This window comes from Dasypus novemcinctus, chromosome 7 (genome assembly GCF_030445035.2).
Source record: "Dasypus novemcinctus isolate mDasNov1 chromosome 7, mDasNov1.1.hap2, whole genome shotgun sequence".
In the NCBI taxonomy this organism is placed as follows: domain Eukaryota; kingdom Metazoa; phylum Chordata; class Mammalia; order Cingulata; family Dasypodidae; genus Dasypus; species Dasypus novemcinctus.
Window position 1 is genome coordinate 70,984,832 of NC_080679.1, and position 27,507 is coordinate 71,012,338.

At 37.6% G+C, this 27,507-nt stretch overlaps 2 long non-coding RNA genes across 2 annotated transcripts; one reads left to right on the forward strand and one right to left on the reverse strand.

Annotated features, from left to right (window-relative positions):
• Positions 1 to 666: 666 nt before the first annotated feature.
• LOC111760077 (uncharacterized) lies at positions 667 to 16,274 on the reverse strand. Its single transcript, XR_002793874.3, has 3 exons — positions 16,222 to 16,274; positions 13,510 to 13,736; positions 667 to 1,278 (listed from the first exon to the last, which is right to left on the reverse strand). It is a non-coding gene; the product is annotated as an uncharacterized lncRNA (long non-coding RNA).
• A 40-nt stretch (positions 16,275 to 16,314) lies between these two features.
• Positions 16,315 to 26,687, forward strand: LOC131279183 (uncharacterized). The gene is made up of 2 exons (XR_009186548.1): positions 16,315 to 17,640; positions 24,417 to 26,687. It is a non-coding gene; the product is annotated as an uncharacterized lncRNA (long non-coding RNA).
• Positions 26,688 to 27,507: the final 820 nt, after the last annotated feature.

A 27,507-nucleotide genomic window follows, 5' to 3' on the forward strand; every position in this document is an offset into this window, starting at 1 on the left:
TAACCTCAAAACTGTGAGTCGATACTTTCACATTACTTAAACCAACCTATTGTATGGTATTAATTCTAGCAGTAGGAAACTAAAACCATAGGTAACAAAAGAAAAAATAGATGAATTGGATTTCATCAAAATTTAAAACTTTTGTGCCTCAAAGGACATTATCAAACAAGTGTAAAAATAAGCTGCAGAACAGGAGAAAATGTTCTCAAATCATATATCTAATAAGGATTTAACATTCAGAATATGTAAAGAACTCCTATAATTCAACAATAAAAGGACAAACAACCCAATAAAAATTGGTCAAAGGACTTGAATAGATATTTCCCTAAAGAAGATATACAAATGGTTAATAAACACATGAAAAGATACTCAACAATCAACTCTTAGGAAAACGCAAATGAACACAACAATGAGATAATACTTCATGCCCACTAGGATGGCTATTATTTTAAAAAATGGAAAGTAGCAAGTGTTGGCCTGGATATGGAGAAATTGGAACCCTTGTGTATTCCTGGTGGGACTGTGAAATAGTGTAGCCACTGTGGAAAACAGTTTAATAATCCCTCAAAAAGTTAAACCTAGAATTGCCCTATGACCTGGCAAGTCTGGTCCTAGGTATAAACCCCAAAGAATAAAAAACAAGGACACAAACAAGTATTTGCATACCAATGGTTTTTTTTTTTATACCAATGTTTATAGCAACATTTCTCCTAATAGCCTAAAGGTGGAAACAACCCAAGTTTTAATCAATGGGTGAATGGATAAACCAAATGTAGTATATACATACAATGGAATATTATTCAGCCATAAAAAGGAATTAAATTCTGATACATGCTACAACATGGATGAACCTTGAAGACATTATGCCAAATGAAATGAGCTAGGCATAAAAGGATAGATTATGTGATTCCACTCACATGAAATATCTGGAGTAAGTAAATTCACCGAAACAAAAAGTATATTAGAGGTTACCAGGAAGGAAGGGGGAAGGGGAAGTTATTGCTTAATGGGTTCAGAGTTTCTGTTTGCCGTGATGAAAAAGTTTTGGAAATACCTATGATGATGGCTGCACATCATTGTGAAAGTAATTAATACCACTGAATTCTATACTTGGAGATGGTTAACAATGGTTAAATGGGTGTGGGGAGCAGATGTGGCTCAAGCAGTTGGGCTCCCGCCTCCCATATGGGAGGTCCAGATTTGTTTCCCAGTGCCTCTTAAAGAAGATGATGAGCAGATGCCTCTTAAAGAAGATGAGCAGACAGACAAAGGAACCATCTGGAGGAGGGGGGGAATAAAAAAAAAAGAAAAAAAGAAAGGTTAAATGGCAAATCTTATTTTTTTACAAGAAAAAATTTTTTAACAAATGTTATTAACATATCTTAATAAAGCATACAATCCATCCTAGTGAACAATCAATGGTGTTTGGTATAATCACATAGTTGTGCATTCATCAATTCTATCATTATTGGAGCATTTTCATTATTCCAATAATAATAAACAGAAAATAAACAAATAAATAAAAACTCATCACCTCTCAAGTTCTCTGCGCTTTCCCTGCCCTACATACCTGCTATTCTGTTTCTGTCTCGCTAGTTTATTTGTATTTATATTTTGTAGAGATGGAGTCAAGCAATATGTAGTACCTTGTATCTAGTTTCTTTCCCTTAGTATATGTCTTTTTTTTTTTTAAATGTACTGGAAGATTATTAATATATTACTATATATGTCTGTCTATAGTTTGCTTTGTGTGTATTTTTGTCTGGTATTAACATTTTGTAACATTAACATACATTTGTTCTGTTTCAAAGAAACACAGTATTATATATTCAATATTACCCATACTCATATTTCACATGAGGTTTCACCGTGCTATAAAGACCCATGTTACATTTTTTAGCTTTCCTTCTAGTAATTTTCAGGGCCTTTGACTTTCCCTTCCAACTATTAACATACCCATATATTAGCATTACTAGTTACAAGCATCATCATGTGCTTTCACCCTTTCTCTTCATTCCCAAAGATTTATAATCTTTTTTTTTTCTCTTTAACCAATTTTGTACAAATTAAACCTCAGCTTTTCATTCTCTAACCTCTTTCTATTTTCTGGTGACCTATATTCTAGTTATTAATTCCATGATTTATACAATATATGAGTTTACAGAATATACGTAGTTCATAATGGTGCAATCATACAGTATTTGTCCTTTTGTGTCTGGCTTGCTTCACTCAACATAATGTCCTCCAGGTTCATCAATATTACATGCTTCATGACTTCATTTCTTCTTACAGTTGCATAATATTCCATCGTATTTATACACTACAATTTGTTTATCCATTCATTGGTTGATGGACATCTGGGTTGTTTCCCTCTTTTGGCGATAATGCCTCTGTGAACATCAGTGTGCAGATGTCTGTTCGTGTTACTGCTCCCAGTTCTTCTGGTTGTGTACCTATTAATGGTATTGCTGTCACATGGCAGATCTGTATTCAACTTCCTCAGGAACTGCCAAACAGTCCTCCGCAGTGGCTGTACCATTCTACATTCCCATCAACAGTGAATAAATGTTTCTATCCACGTCTTCCCCAACACTTGTAGTTTTCTGTCTTTTTTTAATAGTGGCCTTTCTAATAGTTGTGAAATGATCTCTCCTTGTAGCTTTGATTTGCATTTCCCTAGTTGCTAGTGATATCGAACAATTTTTCATGTGTTTTTTTGCCATTTGTATTTCTTCTTTGGATATATGTCTGTTCAAGTCTTTTGCCCATTTATTATTTGGGTCGTCTGCCTTTTTATTGTTGAGTTGAAGAACCTCTTTATATATCATGGATATTAAACCCTTACTGGATATGTGATTTCCAAATATTTTCTCCCATTGCATCAGCTGCCTTTTCACCCTCCTGAGAAAGTCCTTTGAAGTGCAGAAGTGTTTAATTTTGAGGAGGTCCCATTTATCTAACAAGAAAAAAATTTTTTAAAGAGCAGAAAGGGGAAAAGGAGAGAGGAAGATACTATTTGTATGTGCTTTGAATTTTTTAATCTTAAGAGTAAATTTTTCTTACTAGTTATTTAAAGGCAGTTGAGACATTTAATATAAACTATGTTTGACAGAATTTTTATCTATTTTCATTCTTTCTCTTTAAAATGGAAAATTTCTCCCAGATTTAAAAAGCATTAATCAGTAGTAAAAAGTAACAGAGAAGACTGAAATTAAGAGAATATGAAAATCAAAACAAAACACCCATAATCCCATTACACAGAGGTAACTAGTATATGCCTTTGATGTATCTTTCTAGTCATATATAGATATGATATGTATAATATATATGATTCTTTTAGGAAAATAGCATATAATACATACTCTAAAGTATATCAATTTAGTTTCTAGTTAATGTTTTAAAAACGGCTAGTCGTTTAGAGCTATTTCAAAATTTTATCATATTGATTACAACAATAAATGAAGTCAAGAAAACTCTCTCTACATATACACGCATTCTTTGAATTTTTACTTTAGATAGTATCAGAATAGTGGCTGAATAATTGTTATAGTTCAAGATTTCAAAATTTTAAAAAACACAAACCTGATAAACAGGATTTAGATATAACAAGAGCAAATTTTTAAGAATTAATTTGTTACCCCTTTGAAATTCCACACACTCTAAATTTGAGAACAATGTAATGAAAGTATACATACATTGGGAGTGTCATTGGAAGAAAGTCAAAAGGTGAGCACAGGAAAAGTTGTCTTTCGGTGGTTATTACATTCCTACTCTGTAGTTTTATTTTTATTTATTTTTTTACGTATTTTTAATGATTTGTCATGGAATAAAAAAATAAGACTAGAATAAAAGAACTTCTAAGTATTGATAACCAGCACTTCACCAGTCTTAGAGATAACCATTGAAAAGTTTCTCTAATCCAAATGATCTTCCTGTGTTTTGCCTTTTGGTGTGTTAAGGTAGGAGGGAGAGAATACTGGAGTGTATGTAAGCGTGTGTGTGCGTGAGCATACGTGCAGGTTTCACAAGAGTGCTTCTCCCAGGAGCAGATCGGGCTTATCTCTTCCTGAGTCCATATTCACTGAAGGCCACGGTGGGAGCACTGACACCACAGGAGTCAGCAAACACGCCATCCAACTCAGTTTTTCTTGGAGAGCTGGTTGTTAAACATTTACCAGCACATCCCTGAAGCAGCTCTGCTTTTACTTGTATTTGTAGAGAACATCTGGGTAAAATACAGCTTTTTGCCTCCAAAGAAGTTTGAAAACCATGCTTCATTTGGATATTTTTTTCCTTTACAACTAAAATATGTAATGAATATTATAATTTGAAGAACTATCAATCATTTTATATTATATTACTCTTTGTTTTAAGAGAGTGCATTTAATATTATTATTAACTGACACTATAACAGTTGCATTACATACTATCAGCATCCTAATAAATCTATATAAAATGGCTTTTTAAAATACCTCAAATGTAGAAAAACACTTGGTTGTGAGCTTGGAGTTTAGTAAATTTAGCCTTTACTGGATTCGTCAGTTACGTTATTACAGAAATGGATATGTTCCAGAAAAATGTCATACCTCTATGTTTTATGTGCCAGGAAGCAGTGTTAATATTTCTTTACCTCTAAGTTCTTGTTAAACTTTTTCTCCCTTTTGGGTTATGGTATTGGAATATGATAATGATTTGTTGCACATTACTTTCGGTTCTTCGATTTCTTTTCCCCAACTGCTTGTTGTGGTTCCTTAAAATTGCACTTTGAGAATTATTATGGTCTCTGAAATTATAACGTCTTTGTGATGGAAGCATTAGATCTTTCTTAGGTCTCCTCCCCTCTCCACACTGCTTCCTGCTCCTCTGTCAGGCCTGGTTAAGTCAGAGTTCAGGCCACAGCTTCGGCTATTTTTCACTTTGATCTCTTATCCTGTGAGGCTAGCTGGCTTGAGGAAGGGAGGATGCCAAGACTGGGTTTGGGCTTAAGGGGAGGAAGAAAACCCTTTGGGAGTTTTTTAGCCTATTAAAACTGGAGAATTCTTCATCGGAATTTTAGACATTTAATTCCTTGATTTACTATTTATCATTGCTTCTGAATATCTGTCCCAAGTAGCAAGGGGAGAAGTGGCTGGGGCAATGCGGATGTGGTACTTTGGGTGCTTTTGTTTAACAGTATGAATATTCTTCCAAATAGGGATCCACACGTGGCTGTGTAGTTTTGAACTGTGCAAATTACCTGCCCCAGGTTCTCCTTAGGCACCCTTTAGGCTTGCTTTTTTTTTTTTTTTTTTAACAAATCGATTTTATTGATACATATTTAGAAAGCATAAATCCATCCAAAGTATACAATGGTATTTGGCGTAATCACATATTCGTGCACTCATCACTTCAATCATTCTTACAGCACTTTCATTATTTCAATAATAATAGTAAACAAAAACAAACAAAACTCATCACCTCTCAATCTCTCTGTGTTTCCCCTGCCATGCATAGTAGTGGCTATTCTTTTTCCTTCTCTCTAGTATATTTGTATTTATATTTTGTAAAAACAGTCTTATGTATGTAATATCACCCAGATTCATGTTTTACATGAGGCTTTACTATCTTATACAGTCCCATGTTACAGTTTTTAGCTTTTTTCACTTTCTTTTTTTTAAAAAAAGATTTATTTATTTATTTATTTCTCTCCCCTTCCCCCCCACCCCGGTTGTCTGTTCTCTGTGTCTATTTGCTGCATCTTCTTTGTCTGCTTCTGTTGTTGTCGGTTTCTTTTTGCTGCATCATCTTGTTGTGTCATTTCTCTGTGTGGGCAGCGCCATTCTTAGGCAGGCTGCACTTTCTTTCGCACTGGATGGCTCTCCTTACGGGGCGCACTCCTTGCGCGTGGGGCTCCCCTATGCGGGGGACACCCCTGCATGGCAGGGCACTCCTTGTGCTCATCAGCACTGCGCATGGGCCAGCTGCACACAAGGAGGCCTGGGGTTTGAACCTCGGACCTCTCATGTGGTAGACGGATGCCCTAACCGCTGGGCCAAGTCCGCTTCCCAAGACTCCCTTTCAACCACCGTCATACTCATACAATAGCACTGCTAGTTACAAACACCATTTTTGTACTTTAACCATTTCTATTTATTTCCAAAGATTTACAAACAACCTTTTTACCAATTCTGCACAGATTAACCCTCAGCTTTCCATTCTCTCCACTCCTATTTTCTGGTGACCTATATTCTAATTATTAACCCTATGAGTTTACACAATATATTTAGTTCATAATATAGGCTTGCTTTTTTTTAAAGGATTTATTTTATTTATTACCACCCCCCCTCAACCATGTTCCCCCCAGGAACCAATCCTGGGACCTTCCAGAGTGGGAGAGAGGCGATTCCTCTCTTGAGCCACCTCAACATCCTGTTCTACTATGTCTTCTTATTTTCTCTCCTCTGTGTCTCTTCTTGCATCATCTTGCTGCGCCAGCTCTCTGTGTTGGCTGGCACTCCTGTGCGGGGTTTGCCACACTGGGTGGCATTCCCACACAGGGCAGCACTTCACAGGGCGGCATTCCTGCATGGGCCAGCTCACTGTGCGGGCCAACTTGCCTTCACCAGGAGGTCCTGGGCATCGAACACTGGACCTCCTATATGGTTGAGCCACATCTGTTTCCCATAGGCTTGTTTTTTAACCTGATACCAAATCTACTTAAACCTCTAACAGTGATGATTCAATTAGGTACACAGATACTGACCTTATGTCCCAATAATAAGAATTACTTTGTTAGAGGGAAATAAATCAGTCCCCATGCCATTTAAATAAAGCTCAACTCCTAAAAACATGTAAAGAAATTCTGCCTCAGAGTTCAGAATGACTTTCTCCTCTGTGTGAACTTCCCACAAAGGGCTCACAAAGCAGTGTTTCTTGGTCCCAGAAATGATACAGGTTTGGCGGAACAGCTCTTTCAGCTTCTTGACATTCTTCTCTCTGCCTAGGATCTAGACATGTATCTAAATCAAGCTTCTTATGGCTGATTCCCTCATCCCTGAGAATGAGTTCTTTTGCTGGGAGACCTATCCACTCTCACATGTATCCCCCTGCCTCATGGCCTTCCAATTTGCCAGACTTGTCTGAATGTGTTTGAACTTGAGTAGTTGGCTCAGTTTGAATCCATTGCCAAGGACCCCTCAGGCTTCTGCCCTGCCTGCCCCACCAGTTTGACAAACATGACCAGGTGCTTGAACCCCAGCAATGGACAATAGATTTCCCACTATAAATAAAGTAAGGAAACAGGAAAAGAAGCAGAGGGTAAAGAAGGGAGAGTGAAAGGAAAGAGCAACAGTATGCCACTACCTGACTCAAGTCCTCTTTCGATTTGCATTTTGATGATTAATTTTCATACAATAATTTCCATATACCCACTGGTCTGCCTTTCTTATCTCCACATCTTGGATCATGTCTACTTTGGTCCCTTTCTAGCTTAGATATAGTGCTCACAAAAAAATGTTTAAGAGACATTTTTAACAAAAAAAAAGTATTTTAAAAATTTACATAGAGTGAGCAAAAATGAATGTAGATGGGAAACTAAATCAACCAACAAACAAAATGTTCACATTGCTTTGAACTGAGTATATTGTTAAAAGAATAGGCCTATGATGAATGCACATATACATGATTAGACCGAATACCATTGATTGTACTCTTTGGATGGATTTATGCTTTATTAATATGTAACAATAAAATCAATTTGTTTAAGAAAAAAAAACAATAGGCCTTTTTCTGCAGTATAGTATAGTTCTTTTATGACCACCAAGTCTGTTCAAAGGCTGTCTTAGAAGCTAAATCAATTGTGGTCTGCCCTTAAAGGTGGCACCACTAATTATTGCTGTCAGCCTCAGTTCAGACACTATGGGAAAACAGCTCCCCAAAGTTAATATTGACCACATTGATTTATTTTTCTTCTGTTCTGGTCTTTGTAAAAAACAATGAATACATAGCCAAACTCACTTGAACATAATTCCTGGATTATTTAAACCTTTCTATATCTATATTATATATTTCTGGGACTGCTAATGAGGTGACATAGCTGATAACATAAATTCAATACCCTAGTTCCCCTTCCCTGGAAAACAACCCAGCCACAGTTTTTGGCTCACCTAGTCTTCATTCATTCCCCTTCCCTTGCAGTGCTAGGTCTAGCCATGCCACCAAATTCTGGCCAAAGTGATCTAAGTGGGAGTGAGGCAGCTTCTGGGAGTCTTCCTTAAGAGAGCATATTCTTTCCAGCTTCATCCCTTCCCTGCATCCTGCTGTTTGGGATGTGAGTGCTGTAATTACAGATCATGAGCACATGGTCATGCACAGCTGAACAGCAAGACAGTAAAAGTCTGGGTCCCTAAGATGATGGGTCACTGTACCAGTGTTGGTCCCCCCACCTAGACTTTTATGTGAGAAATATAATCTGTGACTTAACACAACGAAGGGTTATTTCTTGATTCTGCTACATGTCCAGTGGAGTCAGAAGGTCTCTGCTCATTTTTGGCACTGAGGGACCTGAGCTGACAGTGCTCCATCCCACCCCTTCCTCTACTATAGCTGAGGCAGGTAAAGGAAAGGAAGTGAATTGTGCACTGATAAACATTCCACCTGGAAATGACAAATATAAGTCATTTGACCATGCCGAATTTCCAAAGTGGAGGGAATCCTATCCTACCATATGCCCCAAAGAGACGAGGACCAGACTGTGGGAGCAGTTCTAACGACCATACAACTTTTATCTTGCTTAAGCCATTGTTATTTGTATTTTCAGCCACTTTCAGCTGCACTGACTCCTAACTCCTACAGAATTCATTATACATCCATGCTGTGATCAGAAGGTTAAAATTGAGTCCTACAAGGAAGCTGTCACTGTTTGCAGGGGTCATTTTCTCCTAGGGGTTGTTCTCGCAGGGAATAAGCCACGTCTTTCTGAAGATTCCCAATTTCCCCTTGATACTTCATTTACAATTATCCCTGAATCACTGAGATCACTGGAGAGGCCAGACTCTAGGAGCATCTGATCCTATGGTTTACATATTCACTGCTAGCGTCTTCTAAGTCTAGGAAATGTGCCCTATTTTTTTTTTTTTAAGATTTTATTTATTTCACTTTATTTATTTACTCCCCCCACCCGCAATGTTTGTGCTCACTGTCTGCTCTCAGCTCTCCATGGTGGCGCAGCCCATCAGCTCTCCGCAGTGGGGTGGGCCAGCTTCCCTTCACCAGGAGGCCCTGGGAATTGAACCCAGGGCCTCCCATATGGTAGACAGAAGCCCAATAGCTTGAGCCACATCCACTTTCCTGCCCTAACCTTTTGAAAACACAACTCCAGTCCTTCTCTACTCTACTTTGCTCCTATCATTTAAACATTAGTCCTTTGAAGATCTGTCAAGGACTCTAAATATGCCCTTAACTCCCTCAATTTGATAGGCAGCTTCACTTGACCCTATCACACCTTCCAAATACACAGACAAACAGGTCATCTCTACCTATTGTGAAAGGAACTCTAAACTGACCTTCAGGCCCTGGGTTACAAAATGGCTCCCTGCAAAGAAGGTGCACAAGGTGGACACTGCTCCCCGCTAACCCCTGCCACTCTCCTCCTACCTCCTGATGAAGGAACACCCAATCATGACCGCAAAATTCTTACTGAAACCTTAATTTCCCCAAGCCAGATCTCAAAGAAACCCTGATAGACAGCCCAGATCTAAACCTCTTTATTGATGGATCATATTTAAAACTGAAGTCCTAGATGGCAGAGACCAAGGTAGGTATGCAGTAATTGCCTTAACAGAGATTCTTGAGAGCAGTCCCCTTCCTAAAGAAACTTCCACCCAACAGACAGAATTAATTGCTCTTACTCAGGCTTGCCAAATATCTAAACATTAAGAGTACACATTTACTCTGATACCACATATGTCTTTGGTGTAGTACATAATCTTGGTATACTCTGGAAACAAAGAGGTTCCTACCTTCTCTGAAACTGCCAGTGGGAATGGAGAGCATAAAGCTAAACTATTAGAAGCTCTTTTGCTCCCCAAGCCTATTGCAGTTATCAAAGTTAGAGCTCTAATTTGTCCCCCCACTCCCGTACCTCAATTCAGATGAAAGTAGGGGAAATGACTTGGCTAATAGGCTGCTAAGGTGGCAGTCTGAACTCTTTCACAAAAACCAGTTGAGCATTGTATACTGGATCAAGTTGCCTGCTTGCAACCCCAATGACTTAATAAAATGTCAAGAATTGGAACTCCCAAAGAGAAGAGCCTATGGAAGGAATTAGGCTGTAAAATTAGACTCTACCCAAAACATATGGATATGGCCTAACAGCTGCCTGGTAATACCAGATGCCCTGAAATTATCAATGCTGAGAGGACTTCATTTACTCGCATACTTCAGAACAGACAAAATGATAGAAATAGTGGAGAAATACTGGGGTGGACGGTGGGGGATGGTTTTATATCACTCACCAAGCTCTACTTCTTTGTCAATCATATCAGTAATACAACCCAGGGAAGCCACTAAGGTTTCCCATGGGACATTTTCCTTTACCTTCTGGGCCAATGCATATCTGGCAAATGGACTTTATCCAACTTTCCCCTTCTCATGGATCTAAATAAGTGCTAGTAATGATTCGAGTGTACTCTCACTGGGTAAAAGCCTTCCCTTGTGGACAAGTTACTGCCTCTTTTGTAGCCAAGAAATAACTTGAAAATATAATTCCAACTTGGGACACCCCAACTGTACTTCATAGTGACTGAGGCACTCATTTTACAGTCCAAATAATTAAAGAAATATACAGTCTTCCCTATATATCAAAGGCTGTATTGCCCATATCACCAACAGGATAATAAGCCAAGCTTAGTTACACTCTACAATTATTCTGGTCTAAAATACTTCCATTAGTCCTGCTCAACCTTTGCTTAATCCCCTTCATAAATCCATGAAATTGTCACTGAAGACCTTTACTACTTTCTCACATATTATTTACAGACCCCAATACTGTCTAACAAGACCTACTTAAATTTTGCGAGGTACTAACAAAATACTCTTCAGTAGTTATATTGGACAGGTTGAAGAAGGCTTTGAAGGAGGAGAATATTGCTTGACTCCAACTGACCCCAAAATCTGCAGACCGGAGAGTGTGTACTGGAAAAGACTTCAATAAAAAAACCCTTTGGAACCTCAATAGAAAGGACCTTATCAGGTCCTCCTCACCAACCAATGTGCTGCTAAATCTGCTGGTGTAGGCCCTTGGATACAACTATATCGACTTAAATGAGAACCACCTAACCATTGGAAAAATACAGCTCCTGGTAACCTTGGTAACCTCAAAGTCATCCGAAGAGGAGTTTTGGGTCCCTCCGAAGTAGATGACAATTGAGTTATGGATCAAGAAACATGCATTATTTCCTTTTCTTTCTCCTTCCTTTCCTTCCTGGTCCCTTGCCATTTGCCTTCCTTTTGTCCCAGTCATTCAAAGGGCTACTCTCCTGGGCAATCTTTCAAATTGCCGGGTTTGCACTAATTTAGACTCTCCAGAATGGCCCCGTTATTGACTGTATTCACAGACATTCAGACGTGGATAGACATAAAAGGCAGATTTCACACAGTCCAAGTATGGGACAAAAGGGTTAAGCACTCAAGAGATAAATATCAGAAAAGGTTACCACATTGGACTTACTTTACTCTTTTTTTTTTTAAGATTTATTTTTATTTATTTCTCTCCCCTTGCCCCCGTTGTCTGCTCTCTGTGTCCTTTTGCTGTGTCTTGTGTCCACTTGCACACTTGGTGGCACTGGGAAACTGCGTCTCTTTTTTGTTGTGTCATCGTGCTGCGTCAGCTCTCTGTGTATGTGGTGCCATTACTGGGTGGGCTGTAATTTCTTTGCGCAGGGCGGCTCTCTTGCAGGGCACACTCCTCGTGTGTGGGGCACCCCACGCGGGGGCGCCCCTGAGTGGCATGGCACTCCTTGTGTGTTGCAGCTCTGCACATGGACCAGCTCATCACACAGGCCAGGAGGCCCTGGGTCTCGAATCCTGGACCCTCGCATATGGTAGGGGGAGGCTCTACCAGTTGAGCCACATCTGCTTCCCAGGACTTATCTTACTCTTAAAGAAAAAGAGGCTCTCACAGTACAAATTGCCCAGGTTGTAATAAATTTCTCTCTTTGCACAAACAATGATAATAGCATTGCCCCTTACTGAGGTACTGTCCCTGCAGTCAGACCCTTTGATTGGACCAAAAGGAAGGCAAATGCTATCCTTTCTATAATAACATGATAATCAAACAGGACTCAGATGATGATGTACTTGACACTTAGAATTTCAAGCTAAATGAAAGCCTATTCTATTAATATTATTGGAAACTTTTCAGGGCATTGGAATGCCAGTATCATCCATGTCTATAACCCTTAAAATCAAATTATCTAGTATCTAGAACAATTCTTAGGCCTTGCTTGGACACAAGTCCCTACTAGTGCTTCACTCATTTATAACCATTCCACAGCCTATTACACCAACTATGCTGCAATGACCATTGTTCATACTCCTCTAGACCCCATAATTTTACAGACTTTGCCTATAAAGATGTAAACTTCTCTGTATCTGGAAGTCAGGAAAGGCCCGAACAAAACTGCTGGATATGGGAAGTACTTTAACTCTCAGTCTGACTGGCACAGGCTACCTCTTCTCTGTGGCAAGAATGCCTATGTAGCCTTACCACCAGCCTGGAGTGGAACTTGCACAGTAACAGCCTTATTCCCTGACCTAAAGTAGAGAGACCAATTGGAAACAAAAAAAGTGTAACCAACCTAGGATCTTTCATTTACCAACTCAAAAACATTTTAGACCTAAGCAGGACACTATAGAGTACAACCCATTAATTGAAAGGCCTGGTATTTGCTAGAAATTTCTGAGAAGTGTATTATGGTTTCATGGAATCCCTCAACTTGAAAAAGCCATCTGAAACATGTCCCAAAATGATTGAAGATACCTTTAATAATACCATCAAGGCATTAGAGACTTTACAACTCAAGGTAGATAGTCTGGAGAAGGTTGTCCTGCAAAACCATAGGGCACTTGATATCCTCACAGCTCAGCAAGGAGGGATATGTGCCCTCTTAGGGAAGCAGTGCTGCTTTTATGTAAATTAATCTGGCAGAACTGAGCAAAATATTAAAATGTCAAGGAAAAGATTCAGATACTGAAAGAACTAGGGACTCCCAGGGCCTGGGACTTATTTAGTTGGTTGCATATTGGATCTTAGGGAGACTAGATTAGGGCATATTTCAAACACTGTCCATCTTTTTCCTCCTTATAATTATGACAGTATCTTTAATTCATTGTTTTATTTTCAGACTAACGGCTATGGTTAAAAAATGTCTCTCTTCCAAAATCATGCTGGGTAAATCAGGCTTTTTGATCTCAAGGCCTCCATTTATAATGTTTTACAGTACAAAAATTCAGATAACTACCTTCACTTACCCCCAAATACTGTTGTCCCCAAATATTCCTCTTGTGTCTTTCAGAAATCTTGTTGCTGACCTTTGATGCCATCCTTTTGCCCAGTGTTGCCTCAATTGGCCATAATTCTGTAACATAGTCCCTCTTCCATGGGACATGACACTGGAGCTTTCCAGCTACATAAATGCCAAGGATATCCCTCTAGTGGTGTGGGACAGCACCAAATCCATCTTCATCAGTGATGCTTTCTACAAAAGAGCTTCATGAAAAGGGGGAAATGTGAAAGGAACTCTAAACTGACCTACAGGCCCTGGGTTACAAAATGGCTTCCAGCAAAGGAGGTGCACAAGGTGGACATACTATGTTGACACGATCAGACTTCAGGAGTGTGCAGCTTGGAGAATTAGACTATATAAAACAGGACGAGAAAAAGAAGCCCAAGCTCTGACCAATGAATTCTGGACAAGTTTCCTTCTGTCTCCATTTTCCAGTAAGCTGCTGGAATAGAATTTGCCTGACAACCACTATTCCCCTCCCCATTGCCTTTTTTTTGGACTATAAATTCCTAGTGCTCCGGAATGCTTTGGAACACCTGCTTTTAACTTGATGTTACCTAATTCACGAATTATTATACTGTTAATAAATCTCTCCTTTCTATTTGCAGTAACGATTCTTTTGACAGCCTATTCTCTGGCTGGTCACCTTTCCTGAAACTCTCATGATGAGGCTTCTATGTGTAACACTCCACTGAAACTGTTCCAAAAAGAATTTAATGGCCTATCAAGAAGCGTTTGTCTAAAACTCTTGAATTTCCTGGAAACATGTTTTTATGTTTCATATAGTAGGGTAACCAGTAGTAGAAAGAAATAGTCATTGGTTTATTACAACACAGTAGAGGGAAGCAGATGTGGATCAAGTGATTGGGCTTCCATCTACCATAGAGGAAGACCTGGGATCAATTCGCGGGGCCTCCTGGTGAAGGCGAGCTGGCCTGTGTGGCAAGCTGGCTCAAGCAGAGAGCTGGCCCACACAGAGTGCTGCCTCGCACAGAGAGCTGGTGCAGCAAGATGACACAATAAAAAGAGACACAGAGGAGATGCAAGACGCAGCAGACCAGGGAGTTGAGGTGATGCAACAGATTGAGTGCCTCTCTCCCACTCCAGAAGGTCCCAGGATTGGTTCCCTGTGTTGCCTAAAGAGAAGACAAGCAGACACAGAAGAACACACAGCGAATGGACACAGAAAGCAGACAGCAAGCACAAAACAATGGGGGGAGGGTGTGAATAAATAAATAAATCTTAAAGAAAAAGTAGAATCTCATTAGTACTTGAGTAATTAGCCATTGGTAAAATTTTAAGTCTGTCCACCTCAACCGGAGAACACAGGGACCACCTGCAGCAGGTTGATGTAAGTTATTATTTCTTTAAAACAGCTCTATTATGTAACACATGCATTAGATATCACTCCCAGTATTTATTTACTGTGTGTAGACTGACCTAGATGTAGGTACAGTTCATTTAAATAAAACATAAAACGCCTTTTAAAGCCAGGTTAGTCTCATGGATAAAAATTCAATAGACTCTCTAGAGGGGAATGTCCTTATTGTCACCGGAAAGCTAGCCCGTATACCCAATGAGCATGCTGGATTTGCAGCCTCATTCTTATGCAGGAAAGCAGAACCATATCAGATTTTGCATATGAAGGGCAAAAGCAGGTCTGGAGATACCAAGCAATAGTGTATGGTACAGGGTTAACACACATTTAATTTCATTGGAAAAAATAATGAAACTGGTGAAAAGTATTTATGGAGCTAGAGGAGAGCATATTTTGCTGGTTTTACTTTATGTTTGAAGTTTTGGGTATAGCTCTGCCCATAAATACTGAAATGCCTAGCATAAAGAACCCAGCCTGGGGCATACCCCATAAAACTTACAGTGCAATTAAATGAGCAATTTCCACTGGAAATAAAACCGGCATGTTGAATGGAATATGAATTAAACTGAATCAGGCATGCACTAGGCTTTTGAGAGGGACCTATGGGTTTCAGTGGCACCTGCTGCAGTCTGTCTATAGGTAAAGGCTAGCAAGTAACAAAACTTAACTGCAGTCAGCACAAGACTGGAGCATTGCGAATTACAGTTAATGTAGTTCCTTTGTCATAACGTCTCCTGGAAAGGCCCAACAAAATTACAACTGATTGCAAAGGATTAAATCTGACCCTTCACGACAATGCAGGCATTTTGAGCATCTACACTGCATTTACATTTTTCAGACTTGTTGAAACTTTCCCTTAAATTTCATTTTCACCTTCTGAATGCTCCTTCCTACATCATAGTCACCCAGGTGTCATTAGAAAAGCATACACAAGGGAGATTTCAACTGGAAGAGGGAAAAGCCATCAATACAAACTGTTAGTGGTAGAACAGACCTCTTTCTGTCCTGGTTCATTTCTGGGACCTTATTTGGAAATTAAAGGACAATGATATCTAAGGGAAAACGCACATCAGGAAAAGATTTAGAACTAGCAGGCTTTGAGGCACCACATGTGTATTTTCAGCTGATAGAGGAATCGGCTTGTAAGTACAGAAAGCAGGCTTTTATCACGCTTGAGGTATAGAGTAAACCAAGCCCGCCCAAGACAAAGCCTAACATTCTTTCTTTGAGGAACTAGGGTAAGGGTGAGGGAAGGAAAGCTTGAACATTTTCTGCTATGAAAGTCAAAGAAAAGCTCACGGAAACCGGTTTCTTCCTTCTTTTTTCCCAAGCGCTCCACCCTCAAATGTCCCGGCAGGAAATGAGGGGGGTGGGGTGGGTAATAGGCCACGTGGTTCGAATGAGTATTACCAGTCATCTAAGATGTTCACAAGTCACGCTATAAAAGATTTCTTTTAAAAATTATGATATTTCACTGTAGTTTCGTCTGGATCTTGCCAAATCGGTTCCCGTCATTTTTCTAATTTTAAACATGTACTGCATACACACGTAATATTCTCAAATGAAAAAGAATTTTTTCCATGGCAGTACATGCTTTGAATTTTTCATCTAAGATTTTCTTCTATCCAGACCTAAATCTCAGCGTATTTTACTAGCATAATGATAGCTTAGGTCATGAGCCCAGCGCAGTGTCCTGCTCATTTGTCCAGGGCAGTTTTTCCTTAGTAAACAGTGTTTTGTGCATTTAGATGGCTGGCCGGCTCCCCCCTACTGAACCCACCGCCTCGGAAGAGTCTGCCAGGGCTCAGAAGCAGGCGCAGAATGAAGGAACCGAGAGCCTTCTCGTAGCAATGTGCGTAGAAAAGGAAAGCTGAAGGAGGGTGTAAAGAGTGAAACAGGAGCTGTGACCCTCATGTATGGACATTTGTCTTAAAGGCATAATAATAATAATAATATGGCACTTTAGGTTAACAGAGCATTCTATAATCTGAAATACAGTTTTATATGTGCAGTGAATAGTTTGTGGAGGAAAGAGTCTTTTCCTCGGTTTATTATTTGGATACGTTTTTTTTTTTTTAAAACCATGAATTCTTTATTGATGCATTTCTTTCGTTTTGGTCGGGCTACGACAAAGGCTTGGATTCATAAAATGGAGTTATTTTCATCGGAATGGTAAACTCCTTGCTGCTGCTTTACTACAAATTCATAATTGAAATAATTTCACGTTTTCCTCGGATAACTAAGATCAATTTTAAAAGCTTTGTTAATTAGCAAGGTATGACGCAATATATCACTGCATCTTTAGAGCTCTGGCGCCAGCTAGTGGTAGGAGATGGGAGCCACACTGTCGCTGGCAAATCTGAGAAGGCGTCTTCTTGTTGCCTCCGCTTATCCCTTGTGCTCCCCCTTTCCCCCATCAGCATATCGGGGAATCATTGCAGTGTGGCCAGAGAGGAGCAGACGGGATTATAGATGAAAATAGAGAAAAATGGTGGGCGGGCAGAGAGAGGAAAGGCCAGACGAATGCAATCGTTTCTCCAAAGGATTTGAGAAGAGATCATTTATTTGAAATATTTCTGCCATGTTGATGGAGAAGCTCAATCTTTTACAAGTGAATTTTTAGCCTTTTGTTTTTCATTTGTAGATATATTTGAATATATACTTAGGGCATGTAATAACTCTGGAACGTCACCACAAATGCAGCACTGAGGACATATTGTAAGTCTAAATTTGTGTTCCTTTTTAAGTAGCAAGTAATTTCTACTGTGAACAGGCACTGCTACCTCGCCCTGGCATGGCTCTAAGATGAATAACTCTCAAATGGTTAATAAAGCAGAAACCCCTTTAGATGATATTTGTAGCTAATACACTATGAAAAAAGATAAAAATTCTGGGCAAAAAAATACTTTATTTGGGATGTATGAAGTAGACTTAAGTTTGAAGCCAAATCTATCCTCAAATAGAAATAGGATATGATGATTTGCAGGAAAACTGAAAACCTATAGTATTTATTTTAAGAACAAAGAATCTTTGGGCGGCCATTTTTCTCATTTAATTAAGTCATAATTGATCTTACTAGGGTTATGGAGGGCCTTCAAATACTAATAAATAAAATTTGAAGGCTGAGATATTTCTTTCATTAAATAGCAGGAGCTGCTTATAACTATTACTGCTAAAATAAATTGTTATTACTAATATTCTATGTGGCATTTATTGTGAAAACAAGCTAAAGTTTGTAAAGAAGAACTTTTCCTTTAAAGGTCATTTTTGTATCTATATCTATGTCAGTTATAGTGAATAAAGGTAATCTAAACTGAAACCTCTTGTAGTAATATTTTTGGAAGGCAAATCTATTTTAAGAGGTTTCAGGCAGGAAGAATTGTCATAGTCTTACCTCACAGTCTAATTTATACTGCTCCCATGTTGGGGAAATACACTTAAATATTATCTAGGGGATACATTTGGTAAAAATATCTGGCATTGGTATTGGTATGTGAGGTTTACATAAATTACTCTTTTAAGCATATTTTAAACTTATTTTTACACTTGCTAAAAATAGCATCTTTGATAGTAAACGTTCACTTAAACTTGCTACAACAAAGTTAAGTGTTGACATTTTCTCTTTGGATTTAAGCATCTCCTAACTTTTGATGTATAACAAGGCCCGAGTTTTAAAAAATGTTAAAATATTCAGATGACCTGGTGACATATATATTTCTTTTATCTCCTCTGAGATGAAAACAGAACGTAATAATTGAGTGTTTCAAATCAGTACCTGAAAAGGAATATTATTATTTCTTGAAAAATAAAATTATTTTTAACAAGAATTTTCAATGGCAGTGGATTGATTGAAAGTGGAGTGAATGATAGAGTTGAATTGCCATAAAATTGTGAGAATTACAGCAAAATAAAATAATTTACACTCTTTTAAAACAGCTTTGTAATATGTAAGTACTTATTTAAATGCTGAGTTTGTGATTAGAACTCTGTGGTCTACCTTTAAAACTGTTTAATGGTTGCTTTAAAATATTTTGATACCTACTATAAACCTTATATAATTTCCCATATGCTGCCAAGTAAATGCTTTGGAATGTCATTCCATCATAATTTGAAATTTACTCATAAAGATTTTAATATATATCATTTGAGTTTAATTTCTTATTACTTTTTAATATTATAAAATTTGAAATTAACCCTATATTGCAAATGAACACATTTGAAGGCAGGCAGGCAGGAAAACATATCTGAGTATATACATATTTTTCCTTTTTGGAGATTTCTCTGATAACTTTGAAATAGTAATAGCAAATAACCAGTTCATTCAGTTTGAATCCCCCTATCATTTAAAATACTCTATAAAATTTTTACAAAAGAAATAAACTGTAGGATATCATTTTTACTCGCAGTGGGTGGGCGTCCCTGAACATGAAAATATAAAAACAAACTCACAATAAACACTCGCACGCTTTCCTTCCAATATTCCCCTTTGAAAAGACAAGGCATACTAAAATGCAGTTATATGAATAATTAAATATTTGTTTGGCCCCTAGATTACACGGTTGCTAAATCTGAAGTCTTTCCTCACAGTGATACTGGAGCCCTCCACAGACCCTTCCATTAGGAGATGTTGGCACAGTATGGGGGAGTCACATCTGCCAGCAAAGTATTACAGATGGTTCCCCTCATTAGCCTGCAGAATTCCAAGCAGCCATCACGGAGGAGGCCTGGGATCTCGCTTGGACAAGACGTTAAGCTAGCCTCCTGCTCAATGTCATTACGGTTTCTCCCAAATAATACCCTTAGTGTGCCCTCTTGGGCTCGGGCTGGTCTACGGTGTCGTTGCACTTGCAGGGTTTAGAGGTGGCGGCACTGTGTCCAATTTGCCAAAGGGCATTACATGATTTTCAGATCTGACAGAGTTCCACAGCAAGTCAATCTTGGAAAACTTAATTTAAATACAGGGACAGGACAGCCTTGCGCTCCCCAGAAACTCAGCATTGCTTTTGGCTCACCTTCATGTACAATCTTACTTATTATATTAAATGCATGGACTATTTAATTTCTCCTTTTCCCCTCGACCCACTGATTTATTGACATAATGGTATTTTAATTTTGTTTTATTTGTCCTTTGTTTATGAATCAGCCTGAAAATCAGGGCACTAAGCCCTGGCAACCGGAAATGTTAGTTGAGTTTAGCTGTAGAAACAGCAGGGGGAGCCCATACTGTTTTATAGTCTAGTTTTTCTGGCTGGATTACTATAATATTATAGTTGTTGTTGTTTTACATTATAACATAGATGTTTAGAACACAAAAGTCGCCATGTGCTAGACTATTTAACAATTTGAAGTCACAGAGGGTCAATTTTTATTCTTTAATTATGTGAAATAATCAGGATACCACTAAGAATAATCGACAGGCAAGAATTTGGCAGTATTTTCTTCCCTCTTTTTTAAACTAAAAATCCTGTACCAAATTTTTATTTTTCCTCTAAAAATGAAATCAGCTAAAATCTCTCCATAATCTCTGTGGCTGCTTGCTTGCATTCCCAGCAGCCATTTTGTTTGTTTTTCCTGAAACAAAGAATAGGAGTTAAAATGTAAATGATTTGACATAATTTTGAGATTCTGAAAGGGAGGCAAATTCCTCCCAGAATCACTGTGCGTTCTAATATGACCCAGACTTAGTTTCCAACTTTGAAGTTAATAAAATAAAAAATTCCAGTGGCATTTAATATTATTCTCTTAGGCTTGACAAGGTCCTTGGGTCATTACTGACCCAAGTAATTCAGAATAGCTGAATTACTTTATGCTCTCTACATAAACCATGGAAGTATCATGCCTGTTATAGATATTGGGGTTCATCCTAGATTATTTTTCTCTATTGCAGGCTAAGGAGTGCTAGAGTGATATTCAAATACCTGAATTGGTGACTTTGCTGATAGTATCAGAAAAAAATCATCTCACAGTGTGAGGGTTCACGATTATGTTATGAAGGGTTTTGTAAATCTAAACAATCTCTATTGAAGAATTTCTAAATTTCATAACAAATAGTTTGTAACTAAGCATCAACTTTACATTGCTAAGGACATTGAATATTGGTGCAACCCATATAGTAAAATATTAAGAAATATATATATGGCCAAAACAGTGTAAGACTTACAATTCTGTGGTAAAGTCATGAAGGTATGCGCATCAACAATTCTGGTTCCTTTCATGTTTAAATATAAGAAATGCAATCTTAGAGTGATCAGAAATCTTCAGGGAAGAATAGCATTTGAGCAGGTCCTTGAAGGTTGAAAACAACTTTGTGGGGATGGCGGTGAGGTGCAATTGGTAGTTATGGTGAGAAGGGAAGATATTTCAGGCAGAAAGTCTATTATAAGCCAAGGGGCAATGTTGGAAAGGTGGCCCAGTAGAAGTAGGGCACAGGAAACTTGAGTACTTAAAGGGAAGTAGAGGCTATCTGTGAAGCTTTAATGTTTAGTTAAGCAGCGCTTCATTCTAGGATCAATGGGAGCTAAGGAGGATTTTTGAGGGAGACAAAATGGAAGTAATATTCTAGGGAGAAGGTGCAGCATCCTTGAAAATTTCATCAAATTGATTTAGCATCAGCATTTGAAGGCAAAAGAAAGTATAATTTGAAAATGTTCACATTATTTTAGAATATGATTTAAAGTGGTTTTATACTGTCTTTTTTTATAAAAAGGTACCAGGGATTGAACCCAGGACATCCTACATGGGAGCAGGCCCTCAAGCACTTGAACTACATCCATTCCCCTATATTGTCTTTCTTGATTAATATTGTCAATTCTAAAATAACAAGTCTGAGTAGAGCTGTGAAGGGGCATTTTGGATATTAATAATAACACCTTACATTTGGGAGCATATTTTATTATTCTAAATGCTAACATATTATTTTACTTTGTTCTTCCATCAACCTGGTAAGGTTAACAAGTCCTTATAAAAATAACAGGTTTTACAAGTCCCTACCTCACCTGCAACATATAAAAATGTAGATTTATAGGTAAGACTAAGAGCCAATGGCTAGTTCAGTTTTTCTGTTAAGAGTTGAGTTTATTCTTCTATGACTACTTGTTTTGGAAAAGCTTTGATTTTCCTTTTGTGGGTGTTTTACATTGTGCTCTTTTGGTTGACTCAATTATATACTAATAGAAAACACTTTTTTTGGAGGAAAATAAATTAGAGTACCATCCAGTTATATATAAACATATATATATATAAATTTCTCTAAAAATATTTTTATTTTTCTAAAAAACTTTGTAATTTATAGACATGACGTATTAATAATTTATTCTACTTGATCCAGAGAGAAAAGGAAAGGTACAATAAACTGGATCCTAAGTATGGATAGAGAGAAGATTTAACATTTTTAGTAAGAAACTATATTTTTAAAATATTTGAAGAAAATACAGTTTACATTAATAGATTTGAAAACCATGTACTGAATTTTAAAAAAGTAATAGAATCTATTGTGAAGGAAAAAACCCAATAGATAATAATTTTCTTCTAAACCACTTGACAAAAAGTGGGACCTTAGAATAGTTAGCTGCTCAGTGTTCAAACTCTTTTAATGCAGTACATGTATTTATTTGTTGAACTGACAGTACTACGATTCAAGCAACACATCATTTCTGGCTTATGTGGTTGTAATTGTTACTGTTGACTTCCACGTCAGTGCGTTCTTCTATTTAACCTTACATAAATATATACGGCTCTCTAGACTCTGTGTTTGGCATTATCACTGTTTTTGCTTGGCTCAGACAGGCCAGGTTGATTATCATTAAAGTGTTATTTATTTCTATTTTATTAAGTCCTTTTTACATTCGTGTTACAGGTTAATTTATACTTTTATTTCATGCACTACTTGGCTTTACTGATTAATATGCCCCATGGCATTCAATAAAGTCAGACAGTAGAGAAATAAGAGTGGTATTAATTTCTAACATTGCTATAAATTTGCCTTAATAAAACTAGCTCAATAACATTACAGAAGTAATACAATGGATGCTTCCAAATTGTTAACAAAGATGCATCTAAACAATTTTCTTTCCTGAATTTAACATAACCCTACTGCCTTTTCTTTGAAGTGTCGAAACGAAAGCTGCCATATTTCCCCCTCTTTAAAAGATAATCTAATAGTTGGCATAATACTACAGTACACGCTCTCCATTTAACTTATTCCCATATGCCTTATTCAGAATTTAGGTTATAAGCTGTTCACATTAACACAGGCCCACAGGCCCCTGGGAGGAAAAATCAAACTTTATTCATGTCAGAATTTTCATAAAAACTAAAATTTGCCTTCAGCATCAGTGTTTGTCCTTCTTTCGTGTATTAATGTTCAATCCCAATAACCAATACCACTACTATGAAATCTTATATTGTGGAAGGGCTAGTGAAAATCTATGTGCTAGAATTATTTCTTGTCAGCTGTTCAATTAAATAAGGTTAGAATTAGGATTTATAGGGTCTTGGAGAGCGAGGACACTCTACTGTTCAGTGAACTTTGGGTCACAAAATTTTGTTGATAAGGATTGTACTCTTTGATTAAGTTACCAAATTCATGTATTAGAAGAGAACAATTATCCTATCCTCTTCATTTATTAGATTGTAGACAGCCTGGCCAAAAAACTTACAAATGCGAACACAAATAATTTGCCTTCATCCCCATCATTCAGAAAGAGTAGGTATTCTTTATTCATTCTAAATTTCTCTTTCCCTTGGCTTTTCAATAACTTCTTTGAGTTCTTGCTTTTATGGACCAAAAAGAGATTTACTTTTTTTTAAAAAGCAGCAAACACAAAATTAAAATTCTAATTTGCATAAAAATACCAAGAAAGGTGTTTATTCAACTGATATTTGTTGATTAGCTGCTGTTCCAGGCACTGACCTCATCCTAAGGATAGAAATGTGAAAAAGACAAGTATAGTCTCTGTCTTCTTAGAATATATTGACTTGCTTTTTTATTTACTTTAATTGAGTGGTGAAATTTCAAACATGAGTAAGGAAGCTATTTGGGGCAGAGAATTTTTATTTTTGTCTGTTTGCTTTTTGAATGACCAGAGGAACTTGTAAATTCTTTAACTCCCTCTTATCACATCAGACAAAGTGATAGGCATCTTCCCATAAAACAGTTGAAAAAACAGTGAAAGAGTGAATCATCTGTACACCCTCACTTTGCTTAGGGGCATATTTTGGCTTTTACTAAATCGATTTAATTTGAGTAAATTTTTTTTTTTTTCACTCAGCTCAAATGAACCCAAGTCTATTGAAATAGGTGGACTTGATGCTACCGTGTTTTCTCTTGCTCATCTTCTGTTAATTACCACATTTGGGGGTAATTCATGAAAAAGTTGTGCCTTTTCAAGGTTGACGTATTTATGCTAACTCTACCCTTCATGAAAGAACACACATTCCGTCGATGTTGTTTCTGCTTGTCAGCCTAAACAAATCCTCTTTGCTCCCTAAAACAGGACTTAAAAAAAATCACTCCTCAAAAGCAGTATTGAATGAAAGTTATCTTTAAGGATTAATCTACGTCCTGGAGCCTGAGACTGCAGAATCAAAAGCAAAGAAACACTTTTGGAAACTTGGGAGATCCTGCTTCAGAAAGTTACTTTTAGCAAGTAAAATTGTTTCCTGAGATCTCCTTAAGTCCTGAGTCCGGAAAATAAGGGACTTCCACCAGGTTAACAGTGTTGCTTAACTATTCCCTCCTAAACGTGCTGCCTGACTGAAGGAATCCCGCGAGGGCATCATCCTCACTGGCATTCAGTGGCTCCGGGAAATCTCTTTGTTAGCTCCTTTGGAAAAAGAGTTTGGACTAGCTCATCGGTCATTTTGATGTGTTTTGATGGACTGTATGAAGACAGACAAGATCGAATTTATTGTATTTCAGGATGGCTTCAATAATGCCTTTGATTGACCTGGTAGCTGGTCGACTCACAAAGGAATTTAAGTATACACACATCTCAGCCATGAGACTAAACTTGGGTAAAAGTTTTGTATTTAAAATCAAATGAGAGGGAAGCGGACTTGGTCCAGTGGTTAGGGCATCTGTCTACCACATGGGAGGTCCGGGGTTCAAACCCCAGGCCAGAGTACCCTGCCATGCAGGGGTGTCCCCCGTGTAGGGGAGTCCCATGCACAAGGACTGCGCCCCGTAAGGAGTGCACCCCGTAAGGAGAGCCGCCCAGTGTGAAAGAAAGTGCAGCCTGCCCAGGAGTGGCGCCACACATACGGAGAGCTGACACAACAAGATGATGCAACAAAAAGAAACACAGATTCCCACAGAAGAACACACAGCAAATGGACACAGAGAGCAGACAACTGGGGGGGGGGGGGGGGGGGAAGGTGGGAGAAATAAAAAAAAAATCTTAAAAAAAAAATCAAATGGGAATTTTATCTTTTTAAAGCAAGAATGAGAAAATCAGATCTGTTGGAGAAATGAATTAGGTAGTGAGTTAAAACTATATAAGGTTGTATGCTTTTAGCTAAAAAGAAATTAAAATATACTATTTGTAACTCCTCAAGACTTTGAATTCACGCACATTTACATTGTTTAAAAGTTTTTTTTCCTTTCCCCTTGACATCATCCAATCCAAAGTTACTGCAAATAAAATGCACATTAAATGATACCAACAATGTTTCTAGCTTAAATCCCTGATTTATAAGTAAATCTGAAAACTTTAGGAGTCTGTAAAAATGTATTATTTTAATGTCATTATTTACTGAGCCTTCTGGAAAATGATGCTTACCAGAATGGATTAATTGCAAAAATATAATAGATAATAGCAGAGAGAAGTTATGTGACTGGTGAGAACAAGAGAATATTAATGCAATTTTAAATTTCAGGTAGTCTCAATTTAAATTCTTAATGAAATGCACTAACTTTTTAAGTGATCAGAACTCAGCAAAATATATGTGAACATGAGATGAAGAATGGTAGGATTTATTCCCCCTCCTTTATTTATTTTTTAAACAACTGTGTTAAAGAATTATTACCCTTTGAAAATAAGGATATTATTTTCTCTCTGAAAGGAAACATTGTACTCTATAGTATGACTTGTACTGTCTTTTGTGCCATTATTAATACATTTCCTGTTTAAGGAAATGACTTTTTTTTTTTTTAACATGGTAGCTTAAACTTCAAAATATGTGCTATTGACTTTTAAAATGTCTTATCTTACCAGTGTCACTCTGGGCATGAAGAATAAAGTGTGGAAAATGCTTGTCATCATAACTATTGTCATGAGACTCTCCTTTTTAAATAAAGCAGCTCATGTTTGGTGTTTCTTTGGAAGGGGTGCAAACTGGAAGAGGGAAAGTAAGTTTCACAGAAAAACTAACAGACCCTTCAGAATAGTGAAGGATGAAAATGTTCTCTCATATACATTGTAATTTTAAAAAGTAAGAATATATATGTATATAAATTAAAGATCAAGAACATCTTCCAAAGATCTTGTCCTCCTTTTTATAAAATCCATACAGTGTCCTCATACAGTTCTATCTACTCAATTCTATTTTCCTCCATATCTATTTTTCTGTTCTTATTGTATTCTTCAAAACCATCTCTTTAAATTTAACAAGAGTTGAATGGCATTATTAAGTGCAGAAAATAAGAAGAGCAAATGTTAAAATTTTGTGGTTGTGGACTTTTCAAGTAATGTTCTTAAAGCATGTGTCACCAGTGAATAGTGTCTATGATTAATGTGTACTTAATAAAAGATGTAGATTTCACTGTGAACATGCTAGCATTTTCTGAGTGGTACCTATTTATATTTCCATTTAATTGACTCTATTTTAGACATTTCTTAGCTGTGAAATAAGCAGGGTAGTTATATATTGTTAAAATATAAATATACAATCATATGCTTTAGGGTTTGAAATATATATATATGTGTGTGTTTATATATATATATTTGTTTTGTTTTGTATTGTTTTTTGCTTTTGTTTTTTTGTCTTTGAGGTACCAGGGGCTGGGGATTGAACCTGGAACTTCATATGTCGAAAGCCAGTGCTCACCCACTGAGATATATTGGTTTCCCTGAATTGGCTTTATAGTTTGTTTTTGCTTGTTTGTTTTTCAGGAGGCACCGGGAGCTAAACCCAGGACCTCCCATGTGGTAGGTGGGTGGGTGCCCAACTGCTTGAGCCATATCCACTTCCCTCTCTTAGTTTTAAAAAGTACAGAGCACTATAATGAATGGTTAGCAAATTATAGTCTGCAAAGTAACTGTCTTAATTTTGCATTAATAATAACATAATATCTATTGCATATTTCCTTTCTTCTAGGTAATGTGCTAAGTGCTTTATGTACAATAGTTTATTAAGCCCCACAAGAAAGCTGTGGAGTAGATATTTTATTTTTTTAAGAATTATATTTATTTATTTTTCTCCCCTTCCCCCCCCCACACTTGTCTGTTCTCTGTGTCCATTTGCTGCATGCTCTTCTTTGCCCGCTTCTGTTGTCGTCAGCGGCATGGGAATCTGTGTTTCTTTTTGTTGCGTCATCTTGTTGTGTCAGCTCTCCGTGTAGGCGGCACCATTCCTGGGCAGGCTGCA